The sequence below is a fragment of the Podarcis bocagei genome (genome assembly GCF_964188305.1).
Source record: "Podarcis bocagei genome assembly, chromosome: 17".
Lineage (NCBI taxonomy): Eukaryota > Metazoa > Chordata > Lepidosauria > Squamata > Lacertidae > Podarcis > Podarcis bocagei.
Genome location: NC_138143.1, coordinates 12638883 through 12657529, shown reverse-complemented (window position 1 = coordinate 12657529; position 18647 = coordinate 12638883). Strand labels below are relative to the sequence as shown.

At 41.4% G+C, this 18647-nt stretch overlaps 1 protein-coding gene and 1 pseudogene across 2 annotated transcripts in view; both read right to left on the bottom strand.

Annotated features, from left to right (window-relative positions):
* The window catches only part of LOC308576859 (olfactory receptor 10T2-like), a 158780-nt gene that overhangs the window by 23265 nt on the left and 116868 nt on the right, over window positions 1-18647 (bottom strand). The window lies entirely within an intron of this gene.
* LOC308577131 (olfactory receptor 10T2-like) lies at window positions 783-11839 on the bottom strand (annotated as a pseudogene). Its single transcript has 2 exons — window positions 11484-11839; window positions 783-1381 (listed from the first exon to the last, which is right to left on the bottom strand). The product of its transcript is annotated as an olfactory receptor 10T2-like (transcript).

Here is an 18647-nt window from a genome sequence, read left to right as displayed (position 1 = left end):
AATTGCATATCTGATTATGTAATGGGAATACAATATGATATAGCCTTTCTTTGGGCATGGTTTTGAAAGTAATTAGTGTCAGGTTTAAATTATGAATGCTAAAATAAATGCATATTGAAAAATAGCAATACTCCATTTTGTGTACAATATATTATTACATTCTTGCCAACACTTTATAGAAAGCAAATGTCAGAACATACTACATGAAAGCAAAATAGCAGAAATTAAGTGTGTTTGGTTACAAGAATTCCAACTTTGAAAAAGATTCCCTCCTTAAAAATAGCCATTACTGGGGACAAGGAGGGGCAGAAAAAGCTACCTCCACAAAGATAAACAGAAATGTACCCCAAACTGAACCCAACCAAAATATACGGGTGGCAGCTATTCAACAAGAACAATTTTGACACTTCAGTCTCAGCACTATATGAGCTTGAAATAGTTCTGCGTGAATGATTGGTAGAGAAAATGTGGGCTAGGATTTGGGAGAAAACAACAGTAATCTTTAGAAAAGTTTCCTTTGTTGCAGGGCTGAATGATTACAGGTTCATTTATGAGAAAATTCCCACAACCCGATTTATTTTCCAGTGATGTACTAAAGAGAAAATCAAAGTTGTCTGTAAATGCTAAAGCAAGGCGACATTTTTCCAAGTGAATATTTCATATACAAATGAATTTTTAAAAAGATGAGAAAAAGCTACAATACTATTTGAGGCATTCTTTGTCCATCAAACTACACATATTTGTTGGTTTTCATAATTCCTCTTCAAAGTGGATAACAATTTTCATATTCTTTGGGTGCAGGAGCTTTTGCCAAGTGATTTCTTAAGTGCTATCTGGACATCTTTGTTTCTCAGGCTGTACACTAAAGGGTTCAACAAGGGAGTCACCATTGTGTAAGAGACAGAAATAAAAATAATCTGATCTGACGTGTAACTGGATTTGGGCCTTAAGTAGATAATGGAAGCACACCCAAAGTGCACTACGACCACGATAAGATGGGAGGCACAAGTGGAAAAGGCTTTTCGCTTCCCAGCCGTTGTAGGGATTTTCAAGACAGTGTTTGCAATTAAAATGTATGAGAGAAGGATGAACAAGAATGAACAAATTACAACCAAAACACAAACAATGGTAATGACAATTTCACCTATGTAGTTTCGGCCACAGGCTAATTCAAGCAAAGGTGATAAATCGCAAAAGAAGTGCTTAAGTTTATTTGGTCCACAGAAAGGCAAGGTAAATATGATTATAGTCTCTGAGGTGGAAAAAAGAAATCCAGTTGTTGCTGAACAAGCCACCAGTTTGGTGCAGAGTCTTTGATTCATCAGAATCTGATAACGTAAAGGTTTGCATATGGAGACATATCGGTCATACCCCATCACTGCTAGAAGCATACAATTTGTGCATGCAAAGCCCAGGAAAAGGAACATCTGAGTAATGCAGCCAATGAAGGAAATGGTCATCTTCTCTCTTAGAAAATTTGCAAGCATATTGGGGATAATGACCAGTGAGTAGCAGATTTCTGAGAAGGAGAGGATGGAGAGGAAGAAGTACATGGGGATATGGAGGCTGCGGTTAAGCCGTATCGTAGTGATGATGATTATATTTGCCATCAAAGTAACCAGGAACATAAGAGAGAACACCAGAAACAACATAACCTGCAGGTCTGGGAAATTGGAAAACCCAACAAGGATAAATTCTGTCACTATTGTATGATTTTCTCTTCCCATTGATGTTGAATCTGAAAATGAACTTTAAAGATGTTACAGATTGCAAGAGTGCTCGTCAGCTGATGTTTAATACAAAAATACTGGGGGAGATGCTTGTTCATAAAATGATTTTTTTGTTTTTTCTTCTTTATTAAATTTATGTCAGCTGACTATCACAGGCCAGTTTACAACATAAAAACAGAAAATGCATAACGTGATCGTAAAAATGGAATAATAAATTAAAGAACAAGCCATTTGATGTGCTTTAAACATCACTCCATACAGCTGCCTGAGAAAAGGCTGCCTCCATTTGCCCAATGGTAGAGCCGGCCTCAGTAGACAGAGCCTAGCACAACAGTTGAGCAACCAGCAACCTAATTGTGTCACCTGTTAGACCAATTATTACATTCACTTGACCAATAAGTCTACACTGCAGAGTTGAATGTCTGATATCTTCCTTTCGAGGAATCCTGGGAATGTCTGCTCCCAAGTGAGTGAGGCAATAGAGCCAGTTTACAAAACTGAATTTTCCATAGAACTAAAATTTTAGCAATCAGACAACATCTTGGCATAGTTCATCACCATAGATTAAAATTCTTCTTTTAATTGATGGAATTCCACTGTGAATGGATGTGTGGCTACAGCCCACAAACTGAGGAAGGAGCACAGAGGCAAGTGAGCTGAAGAGTTTGAGGCTTCAAAATATTCCTGTCAATTGCAAAATTAACAGCATCACAAGGCATAACTCTGAACACCACTAGAAAACTGAGGAGCATGCCTATCTTAAGCTGCCCTTTATAGAGTCATGCAGTCAGTGTCTGTTCCAAATTACAGCACCTCTCCAGGGTCTCAGGTTGCAGTATTCACTAGTCCTGCTAAGTCCTGCTACCTCATACCCTTTTGGAAAAATATTGGATCTGGAGCCTTCTGTATGAAAAACAGTAACTCTGCCATTGAGTATGAATCTTGTGGCCAAGATAAAAAAGAGTCAGGTGCTTTGAAATTGTTCTTATATCCCTTCAAAGTGGCAAGGACAAGAGCATCTGAAGGGCTGAATTCAAATCAAAGCTGCAGAACCTCAAACCACAATAGACTTACAAGGAAGCACGATGGATGTTGAGCTCTTCCAAATGACACCAATTTGCCACAATATCCTTTTTATGATGTTTTTATTGAGCATGGAATGATGTAAACAAGTTTATGAATCCCACCAGATATTATCTCTACGGTGTTTCAAAACGTAAAATAAATCAACCTTCTTATTATCAATGGGAGTTGTTAGAATCTACAAGTAATAATTAACAATACATATAATTATATTGGGTGTATTTTTTTTCTAAAGCTGTTGACTTCATCTCTATATCGATACATTTTGTTACATCTACTTGTTTTCCATTTTTCATTTTTTCATGATGAATATTACAGATTGTTTCTGTGTAAAGCGCAGTTAGATCTTTATGCACAACACCTAACATCTCAAAAGGCACTGAAGACATCAGGGTTCAAGGAGATGAACATAAACTGAATATTTTCACAGATTATATTTTACTGATGCTCCATAATCCAAGCTAAGGCCCTTTTCCTTTGCAGAGGATACTAAATGATTTCATGGCAGTATCTGCATTCTAAATGACTTCTGGACCCAGGTGTTCAATCTAATTTCTATTATCGTGCATCAAACCTCAGCAATGGATCCAGATTTGGCATTACTTTCTCTTGAAAGTAATACAACCCAAGCATTGACCACTATCCTCTTGTACAGTGGTACCTCAGGTTACATAAGCTTCAGGTTACAGAGTCCGCTAACCCAGAAATAGTGTATCAGGTTAAGAACTTTGCTTCAGGATGAGAACAGAAATTGTGCTCCGGCGGCGCATGATTAACCTGAGGTACCACTGTATTTATGTTCTAAGCAGCAGCTAAAATCTCCATTGCTAGTCACTGGAAATCGAGATCCCCATCCCAAGATTGTTGGTTAAGGAAGGTTATGGGAAACTGCGCTTTCTAAACATCTAACATGCCAGAGAGGGCTTAGCGGCAGGGAGACAAAAACAGTGTTTCTATTCCATTTGGTAGGTCTTTCCATCTTTTGGCAATGCTGAGCCTAACAAGCATCAACCGTCCCATAGCCCAAATAAACCTATGGTGAAATTCTGTCAGTCACAGTTGATATTATATGGTAAACACCTGTCTTGGGAATCTACATTTTGAGCTGCATTGCATTAACGGTCCCCCCCCCCCATGGTTGTTGTTGGAATCATAGAATCAAAGATTTGTAAGGGACCCAAGGGTCACCATCGGCTGTGGGGAGGATAGAAGACGAAGACGAAGAAGAAGAAGAAGAGGAGGAGGAGGAGGAGGACGAGTTTGGATTTGATATCCCACTTTATCACTACCCAAAGGAGTCTCAAAGCGGCTAACATTCTCCTTTTCCTTCCTCCCCCACAACAAACACTCTGTGAGGTGAGTGGGGCTGAGAGACTTCAGAGAAATGTGACTAGCCCAAGGTCACCCAGCAGCTGCATGTGGAGGAATGGGGAATCGAACCCGGTTCACAAGATCACAAGTCCACCACTCTTAACCACTACACAACACTGGCTCTCTTAAAATACATAAATAAATACATAAAATAAATCCAGGGCCTACTCCCTTATAAGGCCTTTCCAGCTGGCCTAGGGGGCAAGGCCAAGGCCCTCACACTTCAAGCTATAAAGGGACTCCTCTGGCAGAAACAGCCTTCTTCGCTGTTGGACCCATTATTGATCTCATTAGTTCAATCTGCCAGAGCCTGTCTTCGCATATGGGAAAATTCCTCCTACACACACACACACACACACACACACACACACACCCCCCAGTTAATCCAGTAACTTCTTTCAATACTGCCTGCCATTCCCATTCTTCCCAGATAACAGCTTGCTTGCTCTGCTCAGACTCTGTGCAGAAAAGGTGCTGAAAAATGGACACCATTCAGATTATTCCCTCCCTACCACACCATACAGTAGAATCGCACCCCTTCCACACTACTGGATCATGCTGGATCTTGCTTCAGATATTGCATATTTTCTGAGAAAAGGAAAATCAGCCTGGCAGCTTCATTATTCTGGAATGCCAGCTGAAGGACAAAAACCTCCTGTGGTCCAATGCAGGAAAATCAGGGGGTGAGGGGACCACTCAGACATGACAGCACTGCAAATTACATATCAAATTACACATCTAATTAAGTAATGGACGAATAAAATGTTATCGCCTTTCTTTTGGCATGTTTCTGAAAGTAATTAAAGCGTCAGGTTTAAATTATATAAATATGAATGCTAAGATAAATGCATATCAAAAAATTGCAACGCTCCATTTTATATACAATATATTGTTACGTACTTGCCGACACGTTACAGAAAGCAAATGTCACAACAAATCACATGAAAGCAGGGGACTTCCGGTTAGCGCCAGCGACTAATGGCGGATTCCCTCCGAGCTCCGGAGGGAATCGGCTCTGCAGGATCGGGTCTTACTACTGCGGCGAAGTGGGGACCCTAAAAAATCACAGGTGGAGAAGCCTGTGAACGTGGTGACTCGGCGTGCACCATTTGCTCCCCCCCCGATCTGCGAAGGAGCCTTTTTAAAGGCTCCGGAACGGGGTCGGGGTGCGGCGCGGTGCTGAGAGTACTTCCTCTCCTTCTGTGGAGTGATGCCGCAAGCCATTGTTGGAGAGCGCTGACTTCTTCTTTTGAACAATTGGATTTCAAAGTAACAACCCATGAGTAACATGGAAATTTGGGCTCTAAAGGAAGAATTTGTTTGAATCAGGAACGAGCGGGGAAGGGTTACAAAGGAAGTCCCCCCCCCCCTTGTAAACATTATAAAGCAAAGGACCTGCTACCTAAGGTTGTAAAAATTCTTTTTCTTTCTTCTCTTTTGTATAAGACTTTAATTTCACGGTTTGACATTATAAAAATTTTACTGGAGGATTAAGAACTGACTTTTGAGAGTTGAAGTTCCATCCCCCCCCCGGACCCGGGATCGCCCCGAGAGAGAGCCTGATGATGAAGTATTGAAGTGCTTGACAGCTGTCAAGTCAGCTGTCAAGACAGAGAAAGAAATCTTTGTTTTTGGTTGTTTTTGCCGGCTACATTGGTTATAATTTGTTACAATTTGTTGACAATAAAGAAGGGCTGTTAGAAAATAACTGGATTTCCGGACTCGAGCTGAAAAGAATACTAAGGAACTAAAATCCCCCTAGAGGGATCTAGCAATATTACAGAAATGGCTGGAGGAGGAAAAATCCAGGCAGAATTGGATAGAGCATTTGTTCTCTTGGGAAAGTTACAAGGTCAATACAATGTTATGGCTACAAATTTTTCAACTGTGGACTCAACAGTAAATAACACTCTTGGACTGGATAAGGACTGGGAACAAGGAGCCTATTTAATTGGACAAACAGAGAAATCCGAGAGTGTTGAGAATATGGAGAAGGAGACATATGTCGCCCCTGAAGGAAAGGAAGGAGGAGCTGGGGTGCAGATGTTAAAAGAGAGTTCTACTTTGAGGCCTGGCATGACGGCAATAAAGGAATACAAAAATCTGATGTGGAAAGCACGGCCTGAATTGGAGATGGAGAAATTGAGAGATCTTCTTATGTGGAGATCAGAAGACCTAAGGATTACAAATGTGGTTAAGAGGCGGAGTTACGCTAAGACCAGACCATGTCATTACCGAGGAGGCAGGTTTAGTCGTTGTTTGAAGACTATCCCTGCCTCCGGGTCTGGCCTTGACCAGATGGATACTGGAATCAACAGGGGAAACCCACATAACCTGAAGGTGTTGCTGTGTAATGCCAGGTCAATAATGAATAAAACCACTGCCATCCACAACCTGATTGTGGATGGAGGATTTGACCTGGCTTGTGTGACAGAGACCTGGTTGAATGAGGCAGATGGGCCTGTCCTTGCTGCCGCTTGCCCACCAGGTTTCTCTTACGCACAGCAACCCAGGTCATGTGGGCGGGGAGGGGGGGTTGCAGTGATTTTTAGGAAGTCATTAGTTTGCATCAGGCGTCCTACTGGGAAGACCCAGTTTTCTGAGTGCATGTTCTGGAAGTTGGGCAATAGGGGCAGTACAGGATTCCTTTTGGTGTACCGACCTCCCCGCTGCACCAAGGATTCCCTGTCCGAGCTGCTTCAGGTCGTGGCGGATGTTCTCCTGGAGACACCTAGTTTGGTTGTCCTAGGGGATTTTAACATCCACGCCGACACGACCTTACAAGGAGCCGCTCGGGACTTCGTGGAAAGCATGGCCTCCATGGGGCTGTCCCTGAATAAGTTGGGCCCAACTCATAGTCATGGACATGCCTTAGACCTGGTATTCACCTCTAGAGACGTGGGTGATCTGACACTAAGTAAAAGTGAAACCAAAGAAGTGCCATGGTCAGATCACTTCCTGGTGCAACTGGACTTCTCCACGACCCTTCCCCTCTGCAGGGAGGTGGGACCAATTCGAATGGTCCGCCCCCGCCACTTAATGGATCCAAATGGTTTCCAGAGAGTGGTAGGGGATGCTTTATCCCATGTTGATGGCCTTTCAGCTGATTCCCTGGTGGCCCGCTGGAATGCGGAGTTAACCAGGGCTATCGACTGTCTGGCTCCGAAGCGCCCTCTCCGATTGCATGGAGCCCGGACAGCCCCGTGGTTTTCTTCGGAGCTGAGGGCGATGAAACAATCGCTGAGACGGCTAGAGCGTCGGTGGCAGAAAACTCACTCCGAATCTGACCGGACACAGGTTAGAGCTCAACGTCGAGCCTACCAAGTGGCGATAGCGACGGCGAAGAAGACTTTCTTCACCGCCTCTATTGCATCTGCAGAAAATAGTAGCAGGAGACTCTTTCAGGTGGTCCGCAATTTAACGAAACCACCTTTACCACCGGGGCCTTGTAAAGACTCCAAGATCTCCTGCAACGATTTTGCAAAGTTTTTTGCAGATAAAATCACTCATATTCGGAAGGAGCTAGACACCACCGTGGGAGCAGGGCCGGGGCGGGAGAGTGCTAGAGCCCTGTCTGGTCAAGTTGCATGGAATCAATTTCAATCCGTTACCCCCGAGGATGTGGACAGGCTGCTTGGACGCGTGAAACCAACCACCTGTCTCCTTGATCCTTGCCCATCCTGGCTAATAAAAGCAAGCCGGGAAGGGCTGGGCGATGGGCTCTGCGGGGTGGTGAATGCTTCCCTCTGTGAGGGAACATTCCCAGATCCGCTGAAAGAGGCGGTCATTAAACCGCTTCTTAAAAAACCATCTTTAGACCCGGCCAGTATGGCCAACTATCGCCCAGTCTCAAATCTTCCATTCTTGGGCAAGGTGATTGAGCGTGTGGTTGCTGAACAACTCCAGGCACGCCTGGAGGATGCGGACCATTTGGATCCCTTCCAATCAGGGTTCAGGCCTCATCATGGGACTGAAACTGCCTTGGTCGCACTGGTTGATGATCTCCGGCGAGCTAGGGACAAAGGTGAGAGTTGTTTCCTAGTTCTGCTGGATCTCTCAGCGGCCTTTGATACAATCGACCATAACATCCTTCTGGACCGTCTAGAGGGGTTGGGAGCTGGGGGCACTGTTATACAGTGGTTTCGCTCCTTCCTCCTGGGCCGTGTTCAGAAAGTGGTGGTGGGGGATGAGTGTTCAGACCCTTGGGCCCTCACTTGTGGGGTGCCTCAGGGTTCCGTCCTCTCCCCCATGCTTTTTAACATCTATATGAAGCCGCTGGGAGAGATCATCAGGGGGTTTGGACTGGGTGTCCATCAATATGCAGATGATACCCAGCTCTACCTTTCTTTCAAATCAGAACCAGTGAAGGCGGTGAAGGTCCTGTGTGAGTGCCTGGAGGCGGTTGGAGGATGGATGGCGGCTAATGGATTGAAGTTGAATCCTGACAAGACAGAAGTACTGTTTTTGGGGGACAGGGGGTGGGCTGGTGTGGAGGACTCCCTGGTCCTGAATAGGGTCACTGTGCCCCTGAAGGACCAGGTGCGTAGCCTGGGAGTCATTTTGGACTCACAGCTGTCCATGGAGGCGCAGGTCAATTCTGTATCCAGGGCAGCTGTCTACCAACTCCACCTGGTACGCAGGCTGAGACCCTACCTGCCCGCGGACTGTCTGGCCAGAGTGGTGCATGCTCTAGTTATCTCCCGCTTGGACTACTGCAATGCGCTCTACGTGGGGCTACCTTTGAAGGTGACTCGGAAACTACAGCTAATCCAGAATGCGGCAGCTAGACTGGTGACTGGGGGCGGCCGCCGAGACCACATAACACCGGTTTTGAAAGACCTACATTGGCTCCCAGTACGTTTCCAAGCACAATTCAAAGTGCTGGTGTTGACCTTTAAAGCCCTAAACGGCTTCGGCCCAGTATACCTGAAGGAGCGTCTCCACCCCCATCGTTCTGCCCGGACACTGAGGTCCAGCGCCAAGGGCCTTCTGGCGGTTCCCTCATTACGAGAAGCAAAGCTACAGGGAACCAGGCAGAGGGCCTTTTCGGTGGTGGCGCCCGCCCTGTGGAATGCCCTCCCATTGGATGTCAAGGTGATGGACAACTACCTGACATTCAGAAGACATCTTAAGGCGGCCCTATTCAGGGAAGCTTTTAATGTATGATATTTTAGTGTTTTTTGGTTTCTGTGGAAGCCGTCCAGAGTGGCTGGGGAAACCCAGCCAGATGGGCGGGGTACAAATAATAAATAATAATAATAATAATAATAATAATAATAATAATTATTATTATTATTATTATTATTATTATGGAGGTTAGAGCTTTTGGATTGGAAAGGAGCAAGAAAGAAGAAATTGAACACCCCAATGGCTCCATTTTTAAGTATGGAGGCCTAGCCGGAAAGAACATGGATCCTGTTGGGCTAGAGCCTCTCCAAGATTCGGTGTTGAATATTAAGGTCTATCAAAAAGACCGGCAGAGAGGAACTGAAAGACAATCCAGTGCCTCGGACGTGAGATCTCCAGGCTGATAATAGATTAAGACTGATGGACATTTTTGGGGGCTGAAACCGGGAAGGGGGGGAGGCGTTTGGGAATCCAAAGGGTTCATAATTATAATTTATTTTGTTGTTTTCATTTTCTTATATTATTGCTATGTAAACTGGGAAATTCGTGGAGGGGAACCTTGGTCGACCTTAGAAAAAATGTTTTAAGAATATGAACTGAGGTATGAGTTCGATGATTAAGTTTGGATAAGGTAAAACTGGATTTTTCTTTTTTAAATGAACTAAACCAAATGAAAATAAGGTTACCAAAGATGAAGAAAGGGTTGAGAAACACGGCAAAATTAATAAATGTTAGAATGATGATGGTTTAGAAGCTAAGTGGTTTATAGCAGTAATGTTTAAGTTAAAAGAAAGGAATGGTTAAAACTAAATGAAATTAAGGGAGAGGACTTGCTGAATAAATATTTTGAAATTGGAATACAGAAAGGGGAGGTAGGAGGAGGTCAGCGAAGTAAGGATAAGAAAATAAGGGATGGAAATTATACTTGGTTTTTTTGTCTGTGTTTAGTTTGTTTTTTGTATATAATTTCTGAAATTTTAATAAATATCTATTAAAAAAAAAAATTACATGAAAGCAAAAGAGCAGAAATTAAGTGTGTCTGGTTACATGAATTCCACCCTTTGAAAACGCAACATATATGACCCCCTCTTTAAAAATAGCCATTACTGGGGACAAGGAAGGGCAGAAATAATTACGTACCAAAGATAAGCAGAAATGGACACCAACCTGACCCCAACAAGAACAATTTTCACACTTCAGTCTCAGCACTATATGAGCTTGAAATAGTTCTGCATGAATGTTTGGTAGTAAAAATGAGGGCTAGGATTTGGGAGAAAACAATAGTAATTGTTAGAAACGTTTCCTTTGTTGCGGGGCTGAATGATTGCAGGTTAATGTATGTGAAAATTCCGAAAACCCAATTTATTTTCCAGTGATGCACTAAAGAGAAAATCAAAGTTGTTTGTAAATGCTAAAACAAGACCACATTTTTCCAAATGAATATTCCATATACAGATGAATTTTTAAAAAGATGAGAAAAAGCTACAATACTATTTGAGGTGTTCTTTGTCCATTAAACTACAGATACAGTATTTGTTGGGTTTCATAATTCCTCTTCAAATTGGATAACAATTTTCACATTCTTTGGGTGCAGGAGCTTTTGCCAAGCGATTTCTTAAGCGCTATTTGGACATCTTTGTTTCTCAGGCTGTACACCAAGGGGTTCAACAAGGGAGTCACCATTGTGTAAGAGACAGAAATAAAAGTGTCTTCATCTAGCGTGTAACTAGATTTGGGCCTTAAATAGATAATGGAAGCACACCCAAAGTGCACTACGACCACGATAAGATGGGAGGCACAAGTGGAAAAGGCTTTCCGCTTCCCAGCCGTTGTGGGGATTTTCAAGACAGTGTTTGCAATTAAAAAGTATGAGAGAAGGATGAACAGGAATGAGCAAAATACAACCAAAACACATAGAATGAAAATGACAATTTCTCCAATGTAGTTTCGGCCGCAGGCTAATTGAAGCAAAGGTGCCATATCGCAAAAAAAATGCTTAACTTTATTTGGCCCACAGAAAGGCAAGGTAAATATGATAATGGTCTCTGATGTAGAAAAAATAAATGCAAGTGATACTGAACAAGCCACCAGCTTGGTACAGAGTCTTTGATTCATCAGAATCTGATAACGTAACGGTTTGCATATGGAGACATATCGATCATACCCCATCACTGCTAGAAGCATACAATCAGTGCACCCAAAGCCCAGGAAAATGCACATCTGAGTAGCACAGCCAATGAAGGAAATGGTCTTCTTTTCTCTTAGAAGATTTGCAAGCATATTGGGGATAATGACGAGCGAGTAGCAGATTTCTGAGAAGGAGAGGACGGAGAGGAAGAAGTACATGGGGATGTGGAGGCTGCGGTCAAGCCGTATCGCAGTGATGATGATTATATTTGCGAACAAAGTTATCAGGTAAATTAGAGAGAACACCAGAAACAATGGAATCTGCAGTTCTGGGAAATTGGAAAACCCAGAAAGGATAAATTCTGTCACCACTGTTTGATTTTCTCTTCCCATTGATGCAGCATCTGAAAATAAACTTTAAACGTATTACAGATTTCAACAGTGTTCGTCAGCTGATGCTTAATACAAAAATACTTGGGGAGAGGCTTGTTCACAAAATGATTTTTTAATTTTTTGCTCTTTATTAAATTTATGTACTGTCCTTCAGTTGACTATCACAGGCCACTTTACAACATAAAAACACAAAATGCATAAAGTGATCGTAAAAATGCAATAATAAATTAAAGAACAAGCCATTTGATGTGCCTTAAACATCACTCCATACAGCTGCCTGAGAAAAGGCCATCTCCTTTTGCCCAATGGTAGAGCCGGCCTCAGTAGACAGAGCTAGCACAACAGTTGAGCAACCAGCAACCTAATTGTGTCACCCGTTAGACCAATTATCACATTCACTTGACCAACAAGTCTACACTGCAGAGTTGAATGTCTGATATCTCCCTTTCGAGGAATCCTGGGAATGTCTGCTCCCAACTTAGTGAGGCGTAAGAGCCAGTTTACCAAACTGTATTTTCCATCGAACTAAAATTTTACCAATCATACAACATCTTGGCATAGTTCATCACCATAGATTAAAATTCTGTATTCTTTTAATTGATGTAATTCCACTGTGGATGAATGTCTGGCTACATCCCACAAACTGAGGAAGGAGCACAGAGGCAAGTCAGCTGAAGAGTTTGAGGCTTCACAATATTCCTGTCAATTGCAAAATTAACAGCATCACAAGGCATAACTCTGAACACCACTAGAAAACTGAGGAGCATGCCTATCTTAAGCTGCCCTTTATAGAGTCATGCAGTCAGTGTCTGTTCCAAATTGTAGCACCTCTCCAGGGTCTCAGGTTGATGTCTTCACTAGTCCTGCTAAGCTACCTCATACCCTTTTGAAAAAATATTGGATCTGGAGCCTTCTGTATGAAAAACAGTAACTCTGCCATTGAGTATGAATCTTGTGGCCAAGACAAAAAAGAGTCAGGGGCTTTGAAATTGTTCTTATTTCCCTTTAAATTGGCAAAAACAAGAGCATCTGAAGGGCTGAATGAATGAATTCAAACCAAAGCTGCAGAACCTCAAACCACAATAGACTTACAAGGAAGCACGATGGATGTGGAGCTCTTCCAAATGACACCAATTTGCCACAATATCCTTTTTATGATGTTTTTTATTGAGCATGGAATGATGTAAACAAGTTTATGAATCCCACCAGATATTATCTCTACGGTGTTTCAAAACGTAAAATAAATCAACCATCTTATTATCAAAGGGAGTTGTTAAAAGCTACAAGTAATAATTAACAATACATGTAATTTTATTGGGTGTATTTTTTCCTAAAACTGTTGACTTCAGCTCTATAGCGATACATTTTATTATGTCTACTTGTTTTCAATTTTTTTATTTTATCATGATGAATATTACAGATTTTTTCTGTGTAAAGAGCAGTGTGGTCTCTCTGATTAAGTGGTGTGTGAATATTGTTTAATAAATAAAAATAGCATACAGGACAAATGGCTCTGGGGTAAGCCACACCCATTGTCAAAAAGGCAGGGAAAGTTCCATCTCACAAAACTTAACATCCCACAAGGGTACTGAAAACATCAGGGTTCAAGGAGATGATCATAAACTGAATATTTTCACAGATTATATATTACTGATGCTCCACAATCCAAGCTAAGCCCCTTATCCTTTGCAGAGGATACTAAATAATTTCATGGCAATATCTGCATTTTCAATGGCTTCTGGACCCAAGTGTTCAATCTAATTTCTATTATTGTGGATTCAACCTCAGCAATGGATCCAGATTTGGCATTACTTTCTCTAGAAAGCAATACAACCGAACCATTCACCACTAACCTCTAGTATTTAATTTCTTAACGGCAGCTAAAATCTCCGTTGCTAGTCACTGGAAATCGAGATCCCAATTCCGGTATTATTGGTTTGGAAGGTTATGGGAAATGGCACTCTCTGAATACCTAACATGCCAGAGAGGATTTAGCCGCAGGGAGACAAAAACAGAATGTTTCTATTCCATTTGGTACCTCTTTCTATCTTTTGGCAACACTGAGCCTAACAAGCATCAACCGTCCCATAGCCCAAATAAACATATATAGAAGTTATGTCACATCTCCATATGTTTAGTTGATGTTATATGGTATTATATAGTTGATATTATATAGTAAACACCTGGCTTGGGCACCTACATTTTCAGCAGCATTGCATGAATGGTTCTTTTTTCCATTGCTGTTGTTGGAATCATAGAATCTTAGAGTTGTAAGGGACGTGTCATGAATGAGCGAGCTCCCAGTGAAGGAAGCAGTTACGAAGAGAGAGGGTTAAATGGCAGACAAGAGGAGCCTCGGCCAGGGTATGTACTGGTACCAGCCATTCAACAGGAACAATTTTGACACTTCAGTCTCAGAACTATATGAGCTTGAAATAGTTCTGCGTGAATGATTGGTAGAGAAAATGAGGGCTAGGATTTGGGAGAAAACAACAGTAATCTTTGGAAACATTTCCTTCGTTGCAGGGCTGAATGACTACAGGTTCATTTATGAGAAAATTCCCACAACCCGATTTATTTTCCAGTGATGTACTAAAGAGAAAATCAAAGTTGTCTGTAAATGCTAAAGCAAGGAGACATTTTTCCAAGTGAACATTCCATATACAGATGAATTTTTAAAAAGATTAGAAAATGCTACAATACTATTTGAGGTGTTCTTTGTCCATTAAACTACAGATACAGTATTTGTTGGGTTTCATAATTCCTCTTCAAAGTGGATAACGCTTAATTTTCACATTCTTTGGGTGCAGGAGCTTTTGCTAAGGGATTTCTTAAGTGCTATTTGAACATCTTTGAACATCTCTATATCGATACATTTTGTTACATCTACTTGTTTTCCATTTTTTATTTTATCATGATGAATATTACAGATTGTTTCTGTGTAAAGCGCAGTTAGGTCTTTATGATTAAGTGGTGTGTGAATATTGTTTAATAAATAAAATTAGCGTACAGGACAAATGGCTCTGGGGTAAGTCACACCCATCATCATATAGGCAGGGAAAGTTCCATCTACAAGTACAATGCTAGCACAACACCTAACATCTCACAAGGGTACTGAAGACATCATGTAGCCTTATTAGACTTTATTGATTGGTTGGGTGAGCGTTGCTCCCGGAGAGGGAGGAAAGAGTCAAAAGACATTGAGGTTGGTTCGGAGGAAGAGTTCTTTATTTCTGCTCTCCGGAGCAGCAGAAAGGCACTTGCATGGTCAGTTCACAGCAAGAGCACTTAAGGAACGGTTACACACAGCTTATATACCCTTTCTGGTCCCCTTGACCCCTCCCCAGGTATCCAGCCACGTCAGCTTATACACATAAGTTGACATCCCAGAAATCCAGCCACGTCAGCTTATACACGTAAGTTGACATCCATGACCATAAACAGTTGTTGCTGTTCCTGTACTCTTGACCATAAAAGGATGTTCCTGTTCCTGTATTCCTTATCTTGGGGTAAGAAGGCCACTAACTCTAAGAGCACTCCTGGCGCCATCCCTGAGCGCGGGGATGTCTTGCAAGGTCTGTGCATCAGTGTGTCAGGATATTTACAACCCACAAGATAAGCCCCAGCTCTGCCCGTCCCGTCTCCACTTCGGAACTGACAAGGCCATCCATTAAGCGTCACGTACTGATAAAGGAGAGGGCTTTGTTTATACAGCTGGGTTCCTGTTATACATGAGCTCAACTCCTCAAGTTAATGGATGTTAGCTAATGGACCCTTGGGGAAGGGGAAATGGGGATTTTGGGGCCTGTTGCAGACTGACTGCACAATCAAGTTTAGGTTTGGGAAACCCATTCCTTCAATCAGGGTTCAAGGAGATGAACATAAACTGAATATTTTAACAGATTATATATTACAATCCAAGCTAAACCCCTTTTCCTTTGCAGAGGATACTAAATGATTTCATGGCAGTGTCTGCATTCTCAATGACCTGTGGACCCAAGTGTTCAATCTAATTCCTATTATTGTGGGTCAACCCTTGGCAATGGATCCAGATTTGGCATTACTTTCTCTAGAAAACAATACAACCCAACCATTGACCACTCACCTCTTGTATTTATGTTCTAAGCAGCAGCTAAAATCTCCATTGCTAGTCACTGGAAATCCAGATCCCCATCCCGTGATCATTGGTTAAGGAAGGTTATGGGACATTGCGCTTTCTGAACATCTAACATGCCAGAGAGGGCTTAGCGGCAGGGAGACGAAAATAGACTGTTTCTGTTCCATTTGGTAGAGCTTTCTATCTTTTGGCAATGCTGAGCCTAACAGGCATCAACCATCCCATAACCAAATACACATATGGAGAAGTTTTGTCACTCACAGTTGATATTACATGGTAAACAGCTGTCTTGGGAATCTACGTTTTGAACAGCATTGCATGAATGGTTCTTTTTCCCCATTGTTGTTGTTGGAACCATAGAATCTTAGAATTGAAAAGGACCCAAGGGTCACCGTCGGCTGTGGTGAGGAGTGCAAGGCCTGCTCCCTTACAAAGACTTTACCAGCTGGACTAGGGAGCCAGGCCCTCACACTTCCAGCTATAAAGAGACTCCTCTGGCAGAAACAGCCTTCTTCGCTTTTGGACCCACTATTGATCTCATTAGCTCAATCTAATTCATGTCTGGTTACTGTTGAATGGTCACTTTAAAATGTGAAGGTTCATTATTGCTTCACAAGTTGTGTATGTCTTTAAGGGCCAGGGCCAGGGCAAATAACAAGACCCAGTCTTGCAGCTGTGAAACATAGCAGGTGCTGCTGAGTTGTGTTAATCTTTTTTTATTTTTTAAAAAATAATATTTATTACTTTTCCAACAATTTAAACACAACAAAAAAAGGCAATACAATACAATACAATACAAAGACACGACATAACACTAACACATTAAACTAACAAAACAAAACAAAAACCGTTTAAAAAACATCAAACAATTTCAATATCTTATCTTTCATTCACTTATTTCAACGACCTCCTCACACCTCCCTTTTTGTATTCTACTTTTGTTAATTGTTTCAGCAATTCCTTTCCATCTTCCTCTGTTTTCTATCCTATAATTATCTTGACACATTCTAACCTTATTTTTTCCTTTAATACTCTATTAATCTATTTATACTTAGTTCCTTATAACATTTCTACTAAAGCCATATAACTTCATTCCAACATTTTTCTAACATTCATTAATTTTACAGTATTTCTGTAAATAGTCTTTAAACTTTTTCCAGTCTTCTTCCACCGACTCTTCTCCCTGGTCTCGGATTCTGCCAGTCATTTCCACCAGTTCCATATAGTCCATCAACTTCATCTGCCATTCTTCCCGGGTGGGTAAATCTTGTGTCTTCCAGTACTTCACAATAAGTATTCTTGCTGCTGTTTTGCATACATAAAAAACGTTCTATCCTTCTTTGGCACCATTTGGCCGACCATGCCCAGGAGAAAGGCCTCTGGTTTCTTCAGGAAAGTATATTTAAATATCTTTTTCATTTCGTTATAAATCATCTCCCAGAATGTCTTAATCCTTGGGCATGTCCACCAAAGGTGAAAGAATGTACCTTTAGTCTCATTACATTTCCAACATTTATTCTCGGGCAAATGGTAAATTTTTGCAAGCTTGACTGGTGTCATGTACCACCTATAAATCATTTTCATTAAATTTTCTCTTAAGGCATTACATGCCGTGAATTTCATACCTGTGGTCCATAACTGTTCCCAGTCAGCCATCATTATGTTATGTCCAACATCTTGTGCCCATTTAATCATAGCTGATTTCACCATTTCATCCTGAGTGTTCCATTTCAACAGCAAGTTATACATTCTTGACAAATTCTTGATTTTTGGATCTAGCAATTCTGTTTCCAATTTTGATTTTTCCACCTGGAAACCAACTTTTTTGTCCAAATTGTATGCCTCCATTATTTGGTAATAATGGAGCCAATCTCGCACTTTGTTTTTCAATTTTTCAAAGCTCTGCAATTTTATTCTGTCTCCATCTTGTTCCAGAATTTCCCAATATTTCGGCCATTTAGCCTCCATATTGAGTTTTTTCTGTGCCTTCGCTTCCATTGGTGACAACCATCTTGGGGTTTTCTTTTCTAACAAATCCTTATATCTTATCCAAACATTAAACAATGCTTTTCTAACAATATGATTTTTAAACGCTTTATGTGCTTTTACCTTATCGTACCACAAATATGCATGCCAGCCAAATGCATTGTTGAAACCTTCTAAATCCAACACGTCAGTGTTTTCAAGAAGCAGCCATTCTCTCAGCCAGCAAAAAGCAGCTGATTCATAATAAAGTTTCAGGTCTGGCAGGGCAAATCCACCTCTTTCTTTGGCATCAGTTAATATCTTAAATTTTATTCGAGGCTTCTTGCCCTGCCAAACAAATCTGGAAATATCTTTCTGCCACTTCTTGAAACAATCCAAAATTTGCAATGTTTGAAACAAAAACAACATCCTTGGCAACACATTCATCTTTATCACAGCAATTCGGCCTAACAATGATAACTTCAAATTTGTCCATATTTCTAGGTCCTTTTTCACTTCAATCCAACATTTTTCATAATTATCCTTAAATAAATTCACATTTTTGGCAGTCATGTTAACCCCTAAATATTTCACTTTCTTAACCAATATTAGCCCTGTCTCCTCCTGAAACTTCTCTCTCTCATTCACAGTTAAGTTTTTCTCTAAAACCTTAGTCTTCATCTTGTTCAACTTAAAACCTGCTACCTGTCCGAATTCTTGAATCAGTTCCAATA